The 17,572-nt window shown below is 40.1% G+C and overlaps 1 protein-coding gene and 1 long non-coding RNA gene across 4 annotated transcripts in view; both read right to left on the bottom strand.

Annotated features, from left to right (window-relative positions):
* Positions 1 to 17,572, bottom strand: part of GHR (growth hormone receptor) — a 233,673-nt gene that overhangs the window by 122,836 nt on the left and 93,265 nt on the right. The gene's annotated exons all lie outside the window — the stretch shown is intronic.
* On the bottom strand, positions 9,344 to 14,539 carry LOC145722570 (uncharacterized). The gene is made up of 2 exons (XR_014146910.1): positions 12,082 to 14,539; positions 9,344 to 11,199 (listed from the first exon to the last, which is right to left on the bottom strand). It is a non-coding gene; the product is annotated as an uncharacterized LOC145722570 (long non-coding RNA).

Below are 17,572 nucleotides of genomic sequence, written 5' to 3'. Positions count from 1 at the left end.
CCCCTTCCCCAATATAAGTCTCTATATAGAGGCAGGTACTGTCCAGAGGAATCTATCAAATGTACCTTAGCCTACTGGGTTTTTAAGTTTGCAAGATTTTTCTAGGGAAAATACCTCTCTAAATTTCTACTGATATTTATGCATTCTTTGGCTATAGCCTCATGGCAAAATTTTCATTTGGGGTGGGACGGTGGTTGGGTAGGGGAGACAAGCTTCCATTCTTGCATAATGGAACTCACACCATTTCCACTTTCAAAGCCTGAGGCATTTTGCCTGCCCTCCCCCACCTTGTCCCTCCACCCCCAGCAACTTCCTCAAGGGAGAGCCAGCTGAAAAGCAGTGTAATCAGCTGGTGTGAGTTTTAATTCTGTAAACTGCCAAGGAGAGGAGACTCTAAATTATAGTTAGGCCTGTGATATACTGACTTTTATTCCTTGGCTATAAAACAGTACATAAACACATGAGAAGAGATGGAGATTAAACATAATATTTTTTCCAACATGTTATAACCAACTCCAGGCCAAGAAAGGAATTAGTTCAATTCTCTTTATTTTAAAATTAGCAAGAATTTGTTGAACTCCTAGAATTGTGCAGGGCACACTGGAGAATGCAAAAGCAATCAAAATCATGGTTCTTTACCTCAAGAATTAGGCAAGATAGGCAAATGAAATTGGGAAAAGAGGAAGCATACCTAAAAATGAAAGAAAGATCAGAGTGGGGGAAAAAAAATCAGCCACTGAACTGAGGGGCTTAAAATTAGAACTAAATGAGAGAGAAGATTGTGATAGGTAAGGAATAGTGAGGGAGGGGTGTGAACTTGCATTATGGGTAAAAACTCAGATGGTACAAATACAAAGGTATGGCTCTGGGTCTGATTAGTTCAGGGCAGTAGTTGGAGGTGAGAGAGAACAAGTTTCAAAATTATGATGAATAAAGGGGAATAACATTGGGTTGGTAAGGGAGGACTAGACCGAAACAGCAGTTCAACTCAGATATTTTTAAAAAGATAGATAGATAGATAGATAGACAGATAGATAGATAGATAGATTTATGTATGTATGTATGTATGTATGTATGTATGTAGTGTGAGCTCGGGGGAGGAGTAGAGGGAGAGGGAGAAAAATCCCCAAGCAGACACCCTGCTGAACTCAGAGTATGGGGAAGGGCAGAAGCTGGATCCCACTATCCCAGGACCCTGAGATCATGACCTGAGCCAAAATTAAGAGCCAGATGCTCAACCGACTGCGCCACCTGGGTGCCCCCGCAGTTCAACTCATATTAATCAGAAAGTCACTGGAAGTTTTGGGATAAGGACAGCATGTGCAAAGTGGATTTTTCTTAGGATAAATCTGCCCCTCATACTTTCTTAACTTGGTATCACTGAGAAATACCGACAAGATTTGGCGATGACTGGATACAGGAGATGATAAAGAAAACATGCCTATCACAAATGAATGAGTATATAGTATATGTGTGGATGAAAGATGGCACTATTGATAGAAATCAGGATTTTGGGATCTGAGTTGTTCAGGAATGAGAAGATTACAAGACTGTCTTGGGATATTTGGTATTAAAGTGATTTAATAGTGATTTAAAGACTTGTGGAAGTATAAGAAATGTCTGGTGGGAAGCTGAAGGTAGGAGACCAAAGACTGAAAGACAGAGGTAAGTCATTACTGGATTTCAGAGATTTACATAGAGATGATGAGTACCAGATGAATTTAATACTAAGACTAGGCTATTTCATGAAGAACCCCCACATTAACTTTATTAAAAGTAATATTAGGGGCACCTGGGTGGCTCGGTCGTTAAGCGTCTGCCTTCGGCTCAGGTCATGATCCCAGGGTCCTGGGATTGAGCCCTGCATCGGGCTCTCTGCTCGGCCGGGAGCCTGCTTCTCCCTCTCCCGCTCCCCCTGCTTGTGTTCCCTCTCTAGCTGTCTCTCTCTCTCTCTGTCAAATAAATAAAATAAAATCTTTAAAAAAAAAAAAGTAATATTATCAAGTATGTTAAGCCATTTAGGGGAAAATGTGCTCCTATCTGGTTTGTAATTTGGCAAAGACAAAAGGAACCACCACCTGAAGCCACCTAGACCCTCTGATTTGTATCAAGTATTTAAAAGGAAAGTGGTCAACAGCATCCCTAGAAGAATGACGTCAGCATATTAATATATAGATAGAATAATAAGATAGACTGAGGAACTTGTAGTTTACCTTAACAAAGGCAAAATACCAATATGGCAGCTGAATTGATAGAAATAATATTTCCCCAATTTTTTTGTTTTACTGATCTAGCTATCCTGATACCAAAAAAGTAAGAGCTGATTAAAAAATCCCCACAGAAGCAGAATTGTTTATATTGCAAAACCAAGACTCTAGTTAGATAACCTAATAAATGTGTACTTTCTGATGCAGGTGTTCATTACCAATGAAATATTGCAAAACCGAATCTAGTTGATTTCCCAGTGAAGCTGTTCTAAGAACTCGACTTTGAAAAAGAGGTGAATCCAAGTATTTGAAATGACCCATTCTAATTAGTACCAGGCATTTATTTGACTAGTTTGCATTTTTTCATGTTATTACTCACTTTTTATGGTGCTGGTCATTTGAAAATTGGTCAGATCCAAACTGCCTTAGGTTAATTTCTTTCTTTCCAATTAGTGAGAGAGAAAATGCTCACAGACATTACTGACATACCTACTTGCGCTGAGATTTTTCCCTTCTCAGGATCCAGTGGGGAATATAGGATGGAAAATTATTTTAAATGTGTAATGTATGAGGGAAAAAAAGGCCTTTGGGAGTAGTATATATAATAAATCGCCTTTTTAATAAAACATTTAAAGCATAGATCGTATGTACCTGCGCTGACCAGTTCAGTTATCATCCATCACCAGTGGCCACCGAGCACTGGAAATGTGGCTAATGCAACTGAGGAATTAAATAGGCTAAATTTTTATGTAATTTTAATTAAGCATTTAATTAAGTATATTCGAAACAGGTTTTGATAGGAATCTAGTTTCTCAGCTGTAGATTTTATTAAATCTAAATACAGATCAAGTCTCTCTGATGCAAATTTAGCATTCAAATTAAGATGTGCTGTAAGTGTAAAACATACATGGGTTTTGAGGGCTTGGTACAAAAAAGACATGCAAAATATTTCAATAAGGTCTATGTTTACTATAGGTTAAACTCATATTTTGGATTGCTGGGTTAAATAAACATATTATTGAAAACTAGCAATCCCTATTTCTTTTTATTTTTTAAAATGTGACCGGCAGGAAATTTAAAATCACACATGTGGCTTGCATTATATTTTATATTTCTCTTGACAACACTGATATATATATTTTATGGTTTGTATGTCTGTTCTTGCATTCAGAAACATTAAACTGTTACAGTGGGCATATACGTTTTTGTAACAGAAACAATAATACACAATTTTGTACTTCTAATGACATATAACATCTTTACAGTTACATTTTAAGAGGTCATCCCAAATGCAGAATGATGGGGACTGAAGAATTAGGCATGATTATATTTGGGTTTTTTTTAAGGGTACCCAGTATGCCTTTGTTTACCTTTAGAAGGGTGACAATTCATACTGTATCTCTTTGAGTCATAGACAGTGGTGCACTTATAAATGTGTAACAATTGTCTCTCTGGAATTAAAGAGAGAGAGAGAGAAGGACCATGACTGTAGCACTGACCAGTTTCTGTGGTGTAAATACCTCCACCAAGGCTGATTTTAAGTTACCAAGTCACCGAACCTGGATTCCCTGAAGTCAGTGAACGTGGATTCACAAGCCAGTTCAAACTGGATCCAGCACACCAGCAGCTGGGGAAGTGAATGATGCTATCTAGGCTGCATGTAGGTAACAGGTACAAAGATTAAGCAATCTGCTGACACTGATACAAGAGGTAAGAGACAGTACTACTGAGTGAACCCTGGATACCTGATTTCGCTTGATACCATCTGTACCACTGTTCGCTGATCATATTCAGTTAATGATCACTGACAGATATTTTCCCAAGTCTTTAGAAATTAACATCAGCCTCCACCATAAATGCCATCCTTGATCTTCATTTACAGACGGAGTGAGCTTGGGGTTAAGAGCATGTGTTCTGGAGTCAGAGAGAGCTAGGTTCAAATCCTAGCTTTACCAAACCTGTTCACTCTTCTCTAATATAAGGATGAGAATATTATTACCTTTTTCCTAGGAAAATCAGGAGGAGATTAAATGAGTTGATTTATTCAAAACATTTAGCATGCCCTCTGCATGTATCCAATAAATACATTATTAGAGTCTTTCTGATACCAGTAATAAATAGACTATGTTTGATAATGTTTCCAGGGGGTGGATGGGGAGTGGGGCCCTCATTTATATACCATGACATGGAAGCCTGGGAGGTGGTAAAGCAATCAGCAAATGGGTTCTTGGGTAGCCACAACATAGAAGACCCCTTCTTCAACCATGCACTTACATCACATAAGGGTCCAAGGAAAAGGAAGAAGCATCACAGTGTAACATGTGCGTCTCCCAGGCTAAGGTGGAAAGGCTGCTCAGTTTTGCTTAGGTGCAATTTTGCACCTTCAAAACGGAGGCCCGATTGTGGGAAAAAATCTAGAGGCTGATTTCACCCGTCATGACGATCTCATGCTGTTGTTACTGGGTCCGGATCATTTGTTTTGCGAATCATGGATTTCTAGAGCTGAAAATTGGGTAGATGAATTCCAGTGATGAGACACTTGGCTTGAAGCTAGGACTCTCCCTATGAGAATACAAAAGGCAGCTGGATTACAGGAATTTAAGTCTTCACCTCTTCCTCTCTGGAGAAGTGAAAAAAATACAGGCCTTTCAGCACTAAATGCTTAGTGCTGCTTCTATTTTGGTGTGCAGGGCTACCCTGCTGGGAGTGGACGTTCTCGGTACATGGGGCATTCTGTTCGAGGTCAGTATGACTCAGTGGCACTTTGCAATACCTCACTGCAGCGACTATCCTTGCGGATGACCGCCACTCACCCAGCTTGATTCATGTGGTGCACCCACCGATTCACAAGGCAGGAGTGACTCTCACGTGGAAGAGAAATCAATTGCGTAGGTGCTTATTTGAATGATATGTTCCTTTTTATGTCATCCTTTACATCACTGCACCTACCAAGTCATTTTTTTCCAAAACAGAATTTGAAAACACAAACTCCTTTCTGAATTTCTGCTGTTTCTCTCTTTTCACAAGTCGCTCTTTTTTAAATCTATTTTTTTTTATTACTGTGATAGATCATATAGAACATGGGGAATATGCTTTAAACAAAGTTAAAGATGTTGGAGTTTCTTTCAAACTCTCAGATGGAAATTGGCTTTGTTTTATGTAATTTAATAGAACATAGATAAGCTGTTGAAGACATGATCTCATAGAATGAAGTCTTCAAGCACAAACATTATTATCTTGATGAGATGATAATCTGACAATGATGAGTACAATAACTCATAGTGTGCTAAAAGGAGCTACTAGCAGATCCAGATAACATATAGAGCAAAGATTGGGAGAAACTTTTCTTTACTTTTATCAAGTCCAAAATGAACTTGTTCTTTTAAGGTAAACAAGTTGGGAAACCAAGAGTGAGGCAATGTGATCTTCTGGACGAAGCATTTCTAGAGAAGGCGTCAGCAATCCCATGCCCGGGGTGCCAGCCCAACATAGCCTGACCTGGTAACTCGGGCAGTCACTTAATCACCGTGGACTTCAGTTGCCCTGTCTGCACCCCACCCCAAGATTTTGTGATAAGCCGAATCCCATGCTGTGCGGTGTAATGAAATTTGCCATTCACTGAGAACTACTCCTGTCCTGATGTTGCCAGGCGTCTTGTCCTTTTCTTCTTTTAGCTGTGAGCAACTGGGGGCCGTAGGTGTGTTTCACTCACTCACTCACTAGATCCCCAACAACTAGCCTTGGGCCTGACACAGGGTAGATGCCTACTCTAAAATCTGCCCAATGAATAAGTCTGCCAGGAGTCTTGTTATTTCTCTCGACGTTTGCACAGACCCTGCAAAAGACAGCCTCATTTTCAAATTGAGAAAGTAAAAGTGTAGAGGAACTTTGAGAGGTTAAGTGAATCCCTCAGACAGTTAGAACCATGTTTGAGGTCTCCAAGGCCTGCCTTCCCCTTTCCATGCTTCTTCATAAATGTGAAACTAGGCTGACTAAGCACATGAGCAGGGGGCTACCAGTGAGGCAGGAAAAGCTATAGACAGTAAGAAAAAGAGAAGGAGTAAAGTTTGGATTTGAATTATGGACAGGGGCAGACACCACAGGATTTGCAGTGCTCCAGACCTGTCAAACACGGTAATAATTCATAAATGCTGACACAGCAGTTTCTTTAGGAGTATTGCTCAAGGGATATAATATTCACCTCTAGGCCTTAGAGTCTCCAAGAGCACCTGATCTACTTTCGGGTACTTAAGAGCTATGAAGTGTGCTCTTTCCATGACATGGGGGCATCCCCTGCCCCTGCCCTGCCTCCTCTAAGCCTATATATATAAATGGAAAGAAGTCTATTTGGCCAGACCGACTGGCTGCCAAATAGATGGCAGACACTGGGCAGATCAATGTCACGTCTCAGCTCCAGGAAGTGTATAATATACCACTTTACTCTTCGAGATCACAGGAGATGTCACAGCTGGACTTGGACCATTCATTGTTAACAGCTTGAATAGAAAATACCCTCAAAAACAGTGCTGTGTCACAGAAATATAATGTGAGACACAAGGGCCAGCCACATATGTACTTCTAAGTTTCCTGGTAACCACATTAAGAAAGAAATACATAAAATCTATTTTAATCATATATCTTATTCAACCCAATGTATCCAAAATATTATCATTGCCTCATATAGGTGATATGAAAAGTACTGAGATATTTTACACTCCTTTTTTCCTATGGAATCTTCGAACCTAGTCTGTATTTCACACAGCACATCACAACTGGCGCTAGCCAGACTTCAAGTGTTCCAGAGTCCCATGCAGCTAAGTGGCAACCACACGGCAGCATGTAGCTCTGGGACACTGAGAGACTGTGGATGTCCACGTGGCCAGCTCCCTGGCTAGGCCAGAACATGTCTGTGCTTATTGCTCATGAGCAAGTCAAGCTGCTGAGCAAGGACCTTTAAACAGTTATTTTGCAAGGTCTAATAGTTTCTTCAAGTCCTGGAAAGAAACAGTCTTGCTACTGAAGCAAGAGGCAGGATGTTCTAGGTCTCTCTCACATTCATTTTGCAGGTAATCACTGGGCACTGAAATCTACATAGAGTTAAACCATAAACCTTTTATTTGGGGCACAAATCTGGCACAGAGCACCAGATCTGTCATTAGTTATGAGACGTTCACCAAATCATTTCTCCTAGAGAAGGAGTCAGCAATCCCATGCCCAGGGTGCCAGCCCAATACGGCCTGACTCGGTAACTCGGGCAGTCACTTATCACCGCCTCAGCTTCCTTATCTCCAAAACAGAAAGTTTGGAGCGTATCAATAGTTCTCAGCCTTGACTGCAAATTAGAACCATGTGGGAAACTGGGAAAAAAAAAAATGACCTGGTTTTATAGATAAATCAGAATCTCTGTGGTGGGGCCTGAGTATTAATCCCTTAACATTTGTTATGAGATTTTAAAGTGCAGCAAGGGCTGAGAATCACTGACCTAGTACAAACCAAATGTGCTATGATTTTTCACTTTGTGAAAATAGTGCTCACACACCCCAGGGAGCCTTCCTCAGCTGAGTGGAAGGAGAGGAAAAAAAAAAACCCAATCTTTCCCATTTAGTCAACCAGTAAGGGTAATTTTTGCAATAGAGGACTTCCTATGCCAAGTGGATGAAATACTAAATATAAAGGTAGGAAAAGAAAATATTATCCCATGAAATGGCAAGATAAAGAGAATACACGTAATGGATGAAATCAGCCATTCACAGATAAGTTCACTCAAGTAATGACGAAACATTATTTCAAAGTGTTGCTCACGAGGTCCCCTCAAGATGACCATCTCTGGTTTTTCAATCAAACACCAATTTAGGTACTTCTCTGAAGGACCTCTGTAGATGTAATTAAGGTTACTAATCAACTGATTTTAAAATAGGGAGATTATCCTAGATTACCGAGGTGAGCCAATGTAATTAGCCTGTAAAAGCAGAAGTAATCAGTGAGATGTGGCAGAAGAGGAAGTCAGACAGATGAGAAATCTGAGAGGGATTTGATGTGCTGTTGCTGGAGGGGGCAGCAAAGAAAGCAGGAGATTAAGGCAGGCAGACTCTGGGAGCAAAAACTGGCTCCTAGCTGCCAGCCAGCAAGGAAACAGGGAAGACAGTCCTCTGACGTCAAGGAATTGAATTGGGTTAGCAACCTCAAGGAGCTTGGAAGCGAATTTATCCCCAGAGACTCCAGAAGGTAACAAAACCCTAAAAAATATTTTGATCTCAGCATTCTCTGAGCAGAGAATTCAGCTGAGCCATGCAAGCTGTGCCCAGACTTCTTACCTCATAACTGTGAGGTAATCAATGGGTGTTGTCACAAATCAATATATTTATGATAATTGGTTATGGAAGCAATAGAAAACTAATACAATCTCTAAAAGTCCATTATAGAGTCCAAGGTTGACTTCCTAAACATTAATCAGGAAGATTATTATCCAGTCACCATTGGAACATGTCCAACCGGAGAAGGGCTTTTTAGCAGAGCAAAGAAGTTTGTGACTTGACATCAAGACAGTATGGTCCTGGCACAAAACAGACACACAGATCAATGGAACAGAACAGAAAACCCAGAAATAGACCCACAACTCTATGGTCAATTAATCTTTAACAAAACAGGAAAGAATATCCAATGGAAAAAAATACAGTCTCTTCAACAAATGGTGTTGGAAAAACTGGACAGCAACATGCAGAAAAATGAATCTGGACCACTTTCTTACACCATACACAAAAATAAATTCAAAATGGATGAAAGACCTAAATGTGAGACAGGAAACCATTAAAATCTTAGAGGAGAACACAGGCAGCAACATCTGTGACCTCGGCTGCAACAACTTCTTGTCAGACACGTCTCCAAAGGCAAGGGAAACAAAAGCAAAAATGAACTACTGTGACTTCATCAAGATAAAAAGCTTCTGCACAGCAAAGGAAACAATTAACAAAACTAAAAGACAGCCTACAGAATGGGAGAAGATATTTGCAAATGACATATCTGATAAAGGGTTAGTATCCAAAATATATAAAGAACTTATCAAACTCAACACCCAAAAAACAAATAATCCAGTTAATAAATGGCAGAAGACATGAATAGACATTTTTCCAAAGAAGACATCCAGAAGGCTAACAGACGCATGAAAAGATGCTCAACATCACTCACCATCAGGGAAATATAAATCAAAACCATGATGAGATACCACCTCATACTTGTCAGAATGGCTAAAATTAACAACCCAGGAAACAAGAGATGTTGGTGAGGATGCAGAGAAAGGGGAACCCTCTTATACTATTCGTGGGAATGCAAACTGGTGCAGCCACTCTGGAAAACAGTATGGAGGTTCCTCAAAAAGTTAAAAATAGAGCTACCCTACAATCCAGCAATTGCACTACTATGTATTTACCTACCCAAAGGATACAAAAATACAGATTCAAAGGGGTACATGTGCCCCAATGTTTATAGCAGCATTATCAACCAGAGCCAAACTGTGGAAAGAGCCCAAGTGTCCATCAACTGATGAATGGATAAAGAATATGTGATACACACACACACACACACACACACACACAATGGAATATTAGTCATAAAAAGTAATGAACTCTTGCCATTTGCAATGATGTAGACGGAACTAGAGTGTATTATGCTAAGCAAAATAAGCCAGTCGGAGAAAGACAAATACCATATGATCTCACTCATATGTGGAATTTAGGGAACAAAACAGACGAACATAATGGAAGGGAAAAAAAAGAGAAAGAAAAAGGAGAGAGGGAAGCAAACTGTAAGAGACTCTTAATGATAGAGAACAAAGTGAGAGTTGATGGAGGGAGGTGGGTGGGTGATGGGCTAGATGGGTGATGGGTATTAAGAGGGCACTTGTTGTGATGAGCACCGGGTGTTATATTTAAGTGATGGATCACTAATTTCTATTCCTGAAACCAATATTATGCTATATGTTAACTAACTTGAATTTAAATAAAAATCTGGGAAAAAAAATAATTATGGGCAAAAAAAAAAAAAGAAATTTTGTGACTTGAGAGGCAATCTAGTCCAATCAATAAATGATGGATGAGAAATGCTAAGAAATTAGTAAATAATCTGTGACTTTGTCTCCTCCAACTGCCCCTGGCCAAGAGTGCTTTAATCAGCCCACAAGAATGTCTCAGTACAGAAACAGGTACAATAATCTCTCAGAGCCTGGTGATGCTCTCGCCTGAAGTCATTCAGTTCCCTCTATTCCAACTCTACCATTGCCAAATTACCTTCTGATTCTTATTTTGCTTTCTGGGTTTCCTCTCTTTCTAAAAAATACAATAACCAGCTGAAATGAAATTGCTTGACAGCTGAAATGGAGAATAAATGAATGAATTGGTATTCTGGTATATTGGTCCATCTCTTGAGTTTGGCTAGTATAAATTGGGCCCCTAGAGTCTGATCACCTCTGGGTCAATTGATGCAATTTTTTTTCTGAACACATAAATCTGGACATGAGATGATCCCAGGGAAAGTGAGAAAGACTGAGAGAACCTGTCTGAATCAGTTTGCTGGTCTTGTTTCTCATCTTAACCTCAGATCTAACCAGGGAATTAAACAGATGATGTGTCAATGGGAAGGTAAATCAAAACCAAGGTAAAAATCTACAACAGAATAGGATGGTGGGGGGCAGGTAAGGACAAGCAGCATGTGTTTTATGGAGGAAAAGGTGGTGTGGAAGGGGAAAGCACAGTCTATTTTTGTAACATGTCCTTATATCTAACATCTTGGCTCAGGAGAGCTTGTTTTCAGTCCTTTGAATTAAACATTCAATTCCCAGGAGCCTTATGTTTACCACCCAATGGGACCACCACAGCATAACTCAGGAAACTAAATTCAATGACCTGGCCATGTTTCTCCTAAATCATTTGGCTGGTGGATGATGACTGGAACAAGCAGGCTAAGCCAAACCGTGAATCATTTCACAGAGACTGTCCACCTACCAAAACATCAAAGAAACATCAATGCCTTTTCACTGTAATCTGTTGGAGTTCAATGATTTCACATCTTGTAGAATAGTAATACAATCAATATTCACCTTTCAAACTGAAAAGTGATTCAAAGGAATTGTTTGTATCCAATCACCTGTGATCATGTTACCAATGAAAACTTTACTTCCCAATGAGGAAGGAAAGCTCCAGGGAATCCCCAGGATGGCAGTTTACATGGAGCTTCATGTAAATGCTAAAGAACTAGACAGCAGGTTCCTCAGACACAGGGAATGATACCTCTGGATGCCCAGAAGGATCTGAAGTAACTCCTGTCTGGAGTGAAGTCAGCATCTCCTACCTGCCCCCAATCTCTGCCTCAGGAACAAACAGCCTCATCCCTCACAGTTCTTTATCTTGCTTGATGAGATTAGGGATTTGCAGTTACCTGAACTAGATACTTTGGTTATGCCATCCCTTCTCACAAGTAACTTGATGCTGTAATAAGAGAGTGATTCCACCTCAGGATTCTCTCTGGAATGTAGCTCCTCCTGCCCCAACCCTAGCCCCACTGCCTCTTCTCTGCCTTTTTTTTTTTTTTACACGTGAAACAGCCTCCTTCATGGTCTATCTTCCTTTACTTTCAAGTCTGCTGCCAGACAAATCACAAACCTACTTATGCTTAAAAATTATGCTCAAACATCACCACCTCCATGAAGCCTTCTACACTCCCCTGAAACATAAGTGCTCACTCTTCTGTGCCTCCACACTGATATTCTTTAACCTCTGCCATAAATCGTGTCAAAGTATTGACATCACAAGATGATGAACTGTTTGTGGAATAAATGAGTTCTCAGCCTTTTAATCAAAGTTAACAAGAAAGGCACACTAACCAACAGTCCGGCAGATGTTCCTGAAATAGAAGCTGAATTTTCCTCTGGGCTTTACAGCAAGAAGTGTTTAAATTTCCTTTTTCATTCAGTCATGGGTGCAAGCAGATCCTATTACACTAATTTGGTTAAAATCTGTCAGAGAAGGTAGGGTTGAAGGTGGAGTATGGTGAATTTCTTGGTCACTGCTTAGCATGTCTTAATCTCTAGCTTCTCAGTCTTGCTGCTCTCACTTATATACCGTGGCAAAACCCTCCCCAAATCAATTATATTCTCTCCTGTTCACTCTCTCTCTCACACACACACACACACACACACACACACTCGTGTATGCACATGCACGCACCCCTGGTACCAGAAGAGTAGATGAAAGCACACAACTCATTGCCTCACCTAACAGCCCCTCCCTGCCCCGCCCCCCCCACTGAACTTTGCCCAGAACTTCTTTGGGTTCTGCCAACTGAAGTGAAGGCCAGGCCTGGGCTGGAGCCTCGTGAGACCTATCACACCATCATAACAGAGCCAGCCGGACCAGAGGAGAAGGCAGCCAAACATTAGAATTTGACAAAGACCACGAGTTGGATAGGTTGAAGAGAGTGATGGGTGTAACTAACTCTAATCCCATGGCCTCTTTCAGGAGTGCCAGAATGACAGCTCCCAGAGGGCAGAGGCGTCCATCTGCTGTTTTCACTTGTTGTGCAAGCCTCCCAAGTGCCCAGGGTGTAGCACTTCGAATATTTGTTAAATGAAGGATGAATGAATTCCAAAACATTAGTGCCCATCGGAAATCTTAACATATTAACTGTAAATGTTTAACCATGGTATCAGCAGTACAAAGCAATAGACTAGAAAATGGTCAGTACCACCTACATACTAACTGGATATTTATCTCATTAATAGGATATTTTGGTTGACTGGGCAGGAGGATGCAACAATTAGATTATGGGTTTTTTTTCTTTTTAATTAGCTTGTAATAAAGGGAAGTAAGTCTCTCTATAAAAAAAAATCACAAGTCAACAAAAGGAGCAAAACATTAAGCATTTAGTGAATTATGTACACAAATAGCACAAGAAACAAAATGACTGCTTTCTAGCTCTGGAGCTTCGCCATATTTTTTGCTGCTCTTCACATGGTTAGAACAATCTTGATGGTTGCCATCACTGAGTGTGGCCAGAGTTATGATAAACGCAAGGCTACATGACTAACATTCCTGTGTGTGACCAACAATGCTGTCCATATATTCAATACAAGAAGGCTGCTCATGATTTATGGCCACAGCCAGAATTAGCAAGATCTTTTGTCAGTTAAGACTCCCTTCTGCCTGGCTGGCTTTCCTGTGTTTGTACACGATGAACTATTCTGTGACATGTCATCCATACAAAGTCCTGTAATATAAGAAACCCTCACAGGGGAACATTCATTTGAATAAGTTAATTAACAATAACTAGATATGAGTCTCACTGATTGTGAACTGGAAGTTAATTTATTTTGAAATCATATTTGGATATGTAGAAACAGCCTCACAGATGTCCCCAAAGCACATTTCCAAAGCTGAATTCAGGGGTTCAGAAACACATCATTCCTCAACCTGGTGCTCCCGCAGCGTTTGCAACACAAGCCAGAAACCAAGGAGTTACCTGGCTGTCCACCTTCTCGGCCCCCATTACATCTGTCAACATTATCTCTTCAGCAGCTTTTGAATTCATTTCAGCCCCGTTATCCTCTTTACTGCTACACCAAGTCCCTGCCACTCTGTCTCACTTGGAGGAATGTCCTCTTAACACCTACTAAGGCTCCCCCCCAATCTATTTTTCACACAAAAATTATGTTTTGAAACACAATTACGATTATGACACCCTTCTGAATAAAACGCAAATGACTTGCCTTGTCCACAGGATTCATTTCAGTCTATAAGGTGATCTCATAGTTACTAGTTGTGCTCAATAGTCACTCACTCTAGTTTCAATTAGTAATAGAATCCAGTCCAAGAAGACATTTCACAGCCAACCTTGCAGCGAACTCTGGTCACATGGCTCAGTTCTGGCTGGCAGGATGTGAGGAGAAGTGGCAAGTGCATCTTTCATGGAAATGCACGTCCCCTCTGCTTCCCCTTCTCCACTCTGCTGGCTTGGACGTTGATGTGCTGGATCACCAGATACACACAGGAGAGCTACCTAGATCTGAGGAACACTTCTGGAACTCGTTACAAAGTAGGATCATAGATAATGTGGGTTTGAACACTAGCAAAGAATCAACTAGCAGTGGTTTTCTGACCCAGCTCATTTTCACCTCTTTTTTTTAGGCTCAACTGTGAGAGTAGTGGGAAAGAGTAATCACACAGGACTTGTATAAAAACACAGGCTGACATTTTATCATTAATACTTACAAAGAAAGAAAACTTACCTGAATGCATAATATTCTGATAGGGCTTTTTTATGAGTCTGAAAAGCTAGGCCCTCCTTTATTTATTTATTTATTTATTTATTTATTTATTTATTTATTTATTTATTTATAATGAGTTATAAATCCTGTTAGTGTGCTGGAACCAGAAGTATTTTTTACTTTAGAACTTGTGAATGGTTTTATTTGGGGAGTGATTAAGGCCACAGAAAATGGCCATCCTAGTCAGATAAAAATATTTTGATCTAATAAGAAAACGGGTGACAATCTATCCCACCCCATCCCAAACGAAGTTTCCAAACCACAAGTTAATAAAAAGAGATAATACATACTGGTTATACAAAGAACAGGAAAGGGTAGGAAATTAGGAAAAGGAGCCTGGCCTCTTAGTGGGTTATATTTTTCCAGGTTTTGGCACCCAGCTTCCCCAAACCAAATTGTATACTAAGTAATATATTCTGAAATGGTGCTAGTGGGACAAGCATTAGGCTTTCTGCTTTAAACACAGTTTTATTCACAGACATTTCATATTTGTACCAAGAAGATGAGCTAAATCAAGAGTAGGAGTACATGGCGCTAGTTTGCAAAATGACTGTTTTTCCCGAAGCCAATTTTATTTTCCTGATTTTAAATGCACAATACTTATGTAGAAGCTTGGTAAGTATTAATGCAATGTAAAACAAATTATGAGTTCCTTTTCTGTCATTCTCTTTCCAATAGAATTTCTAAAGACAGTTGAAAACAGACCCTATACAAAAAGCTGTCTCTTCTTTTGTTTTTTCTTTTTCTTTTTCCATTTAATGTTAGTGTCTCTTAAGTACCTGTCAATTAGATTGTCACTTTTTCTAGGAAATTCAGCTTTTAGCAATTCTTTGTGGATTCAAATGAAATCAACCTGGCTTAGCTAATATGCACTGATTGGATTGAGAATAAGGTCCTAATACCAGTGGCTGACTAATAGGAAATACCTGACATTAAATGTTGGGTGACCCAAACAGATTTTATCAGCTTGAAGAAGTTGCAAGTAAGAGGATAGGGAGCTTGAGGATATTACAAAAGGGGACCCATGAAGGACCCATGATATATTGAGATAGAGAAACATGAGAATGGCTATGCACAGCAACAGATCTGATGTCATTATAGTAAATCCCATTACATGGAATTACATGGAAGCATCCTCTTCCTTGCTAGCTAAAAGAGCATAATACCCCGTCCAGCCACCCCCCCAAAAAACACAAAAACTGTGAATATAAAATTTAACGGCTGCGCTAATTAATATTCCCTCATATTCCTATTACTGGCCATTCAATACAGTGTTTTTCAAACTGTGAGTCACGACCTATTACAGTGTAGGATCATTTTAGTGGGTCAAACCCAGCTTTGTTTGTTGGCTTATTTAAACAAACAGAATGGTGCTATAAGGCTGAACGTTCACACTCCCTGCCCCAATTCATATGTTGAAACCTTGTCCTCAGTGTGATATTTGGAGGTGGGGCCTTGTAGGAGGCGATCAGGTAATGACTGGGATTAGTGCCCTTATAAATGTGGTCCCAGAGAACATCCTCTACCCTCCCACCATGTGAGGGCACGATGAAGACAGCTGTCCACGAGCCAGCAAGTGGGCCTTCACTAAAGATGGCAGCTGCTGACCTTGAGCACCTTGATCTTAGACTTCTCAGGCTCCAGCACTGTGAGAAATAAATTTCTGTTGTTTATAAACCACTCAGTCTATGGGATTTCTGTTCTAGCAGGCAGAACAGACTAAAACAAGAACATGTCAGTTTTTTGTTCAAGACCCTCAGATGGCATCCCATCTCACTTAGAGTAAATGCCAAAGAACAGACTAAATTTCTGTTGTTTATAAACCACTCAGTCTATGGGATTTCTGTTCTAGCAGGCAAACAGACTAATTTGAGACGGGAGGGGAGGGGACCAAGACAGTCTCTTCACATGAAACTTTGTGCTGGCCGACATGGCACTGTGGGTTTACACTCTGAACTTCGTCCTCTATGCCCACTACCAGCAATGGTAGGTTTATTTGTTTTTGTTTTTTTTTTAAACTAAGACAGTAGTACTGGAAAACGTGGAAGTGCAATTATAAGCCACGGAGGGCAGATTGAAGAGTTCCAACACACATATGATGGGAGTTCTAGAAGGAGAGAATTTAATTCGACTGCAAGAATCAGTTTTGGAAAAGGTTATTATTGATGATTTCATAAAATTAAAAGAACGGAATGAGTTTTCAGATTAAAAACCCACAGTAATCACTGAGGATTATAAATAAAAATAAATACACAATATTTAAATACACAATAGGGCATCAGGATAAAGAAAAACTCTTTACAGGGCCTTCAAATAAGAGGCAGATTATCCACTAAGGAATTCAAACAGGCCAGTAGAAGATTTTCCCTCAGGAACAACAAATGCCAAAACATAAATGAAAACCTTTCAGTGTTAAGAGAAATAACCATCCATTTAGAATCTGATATCTAGCTAACTGTCACTAAGTCTTGTGCTGGGCAGGGGACGGGGGGCATATAAAAACAGTTTACTATGTAAAGATTCTAACTTTTTTTCGAGAGAGAGTGAGTGAGTGTGAGTGGGGTTGGGGGGAAGGGAGAGAGGAAGAGGGAGAGAGAGAATCTCAGCAGGCTCCACGTTCAGCATGGAGTGAGTGATGGGGCTCGATCTCATGACCCTGAGATCATGACCTGAGCTGAAATCAAGAGTCAGACACTTAACTGACTGAGCCACCCAGGCACCCCACGAGTCTAATTTAAAAAATGACTAAAGGAACTATTTTTTGCAAGAAGACATGAATCATTTTAAATACACACTGAAAGTCTTTTTAAAAAAGTTCTCTCCCAACTATTCCAGTTATTATCCCTGTAGTTATTGATCCATTTCTCAGCTTTCCATTTAAAGCAAACTTCTCAAAGGAATTGCATTAGACTCTTATTTTCAATTCCTCTTTGTCCACCTTCCTAAACCCATTCAAACCAGGCCTTAACCTCCATCACCCAATGAAATAGCTTTTGTCCTGGCCACTAATGACTTCACATTGCTAAATCTAGTGGTTACTTCTTTTTTTTTT

The sequence above is a fragment of the Leptonychotes weddellii genome, chromosome 7 (genome assembly GCF_054177405.1).
Source record: "Leptonychotes weddellii isolate Sample4059 chromosome 7, ASM5417740v2, whole genome shotgun sequence".
NCBI lineage: Eukaryota > Metazoa > Chordata > Mammalia > Carnivora > Phocidae > Leptonychotes > Leptonychotes weddellii.
The sequence above is the reverse complement of the archived record's forward strand: the minus strand, read 5'-3'. Positions and strand labels throughout refer to the sequence as shown.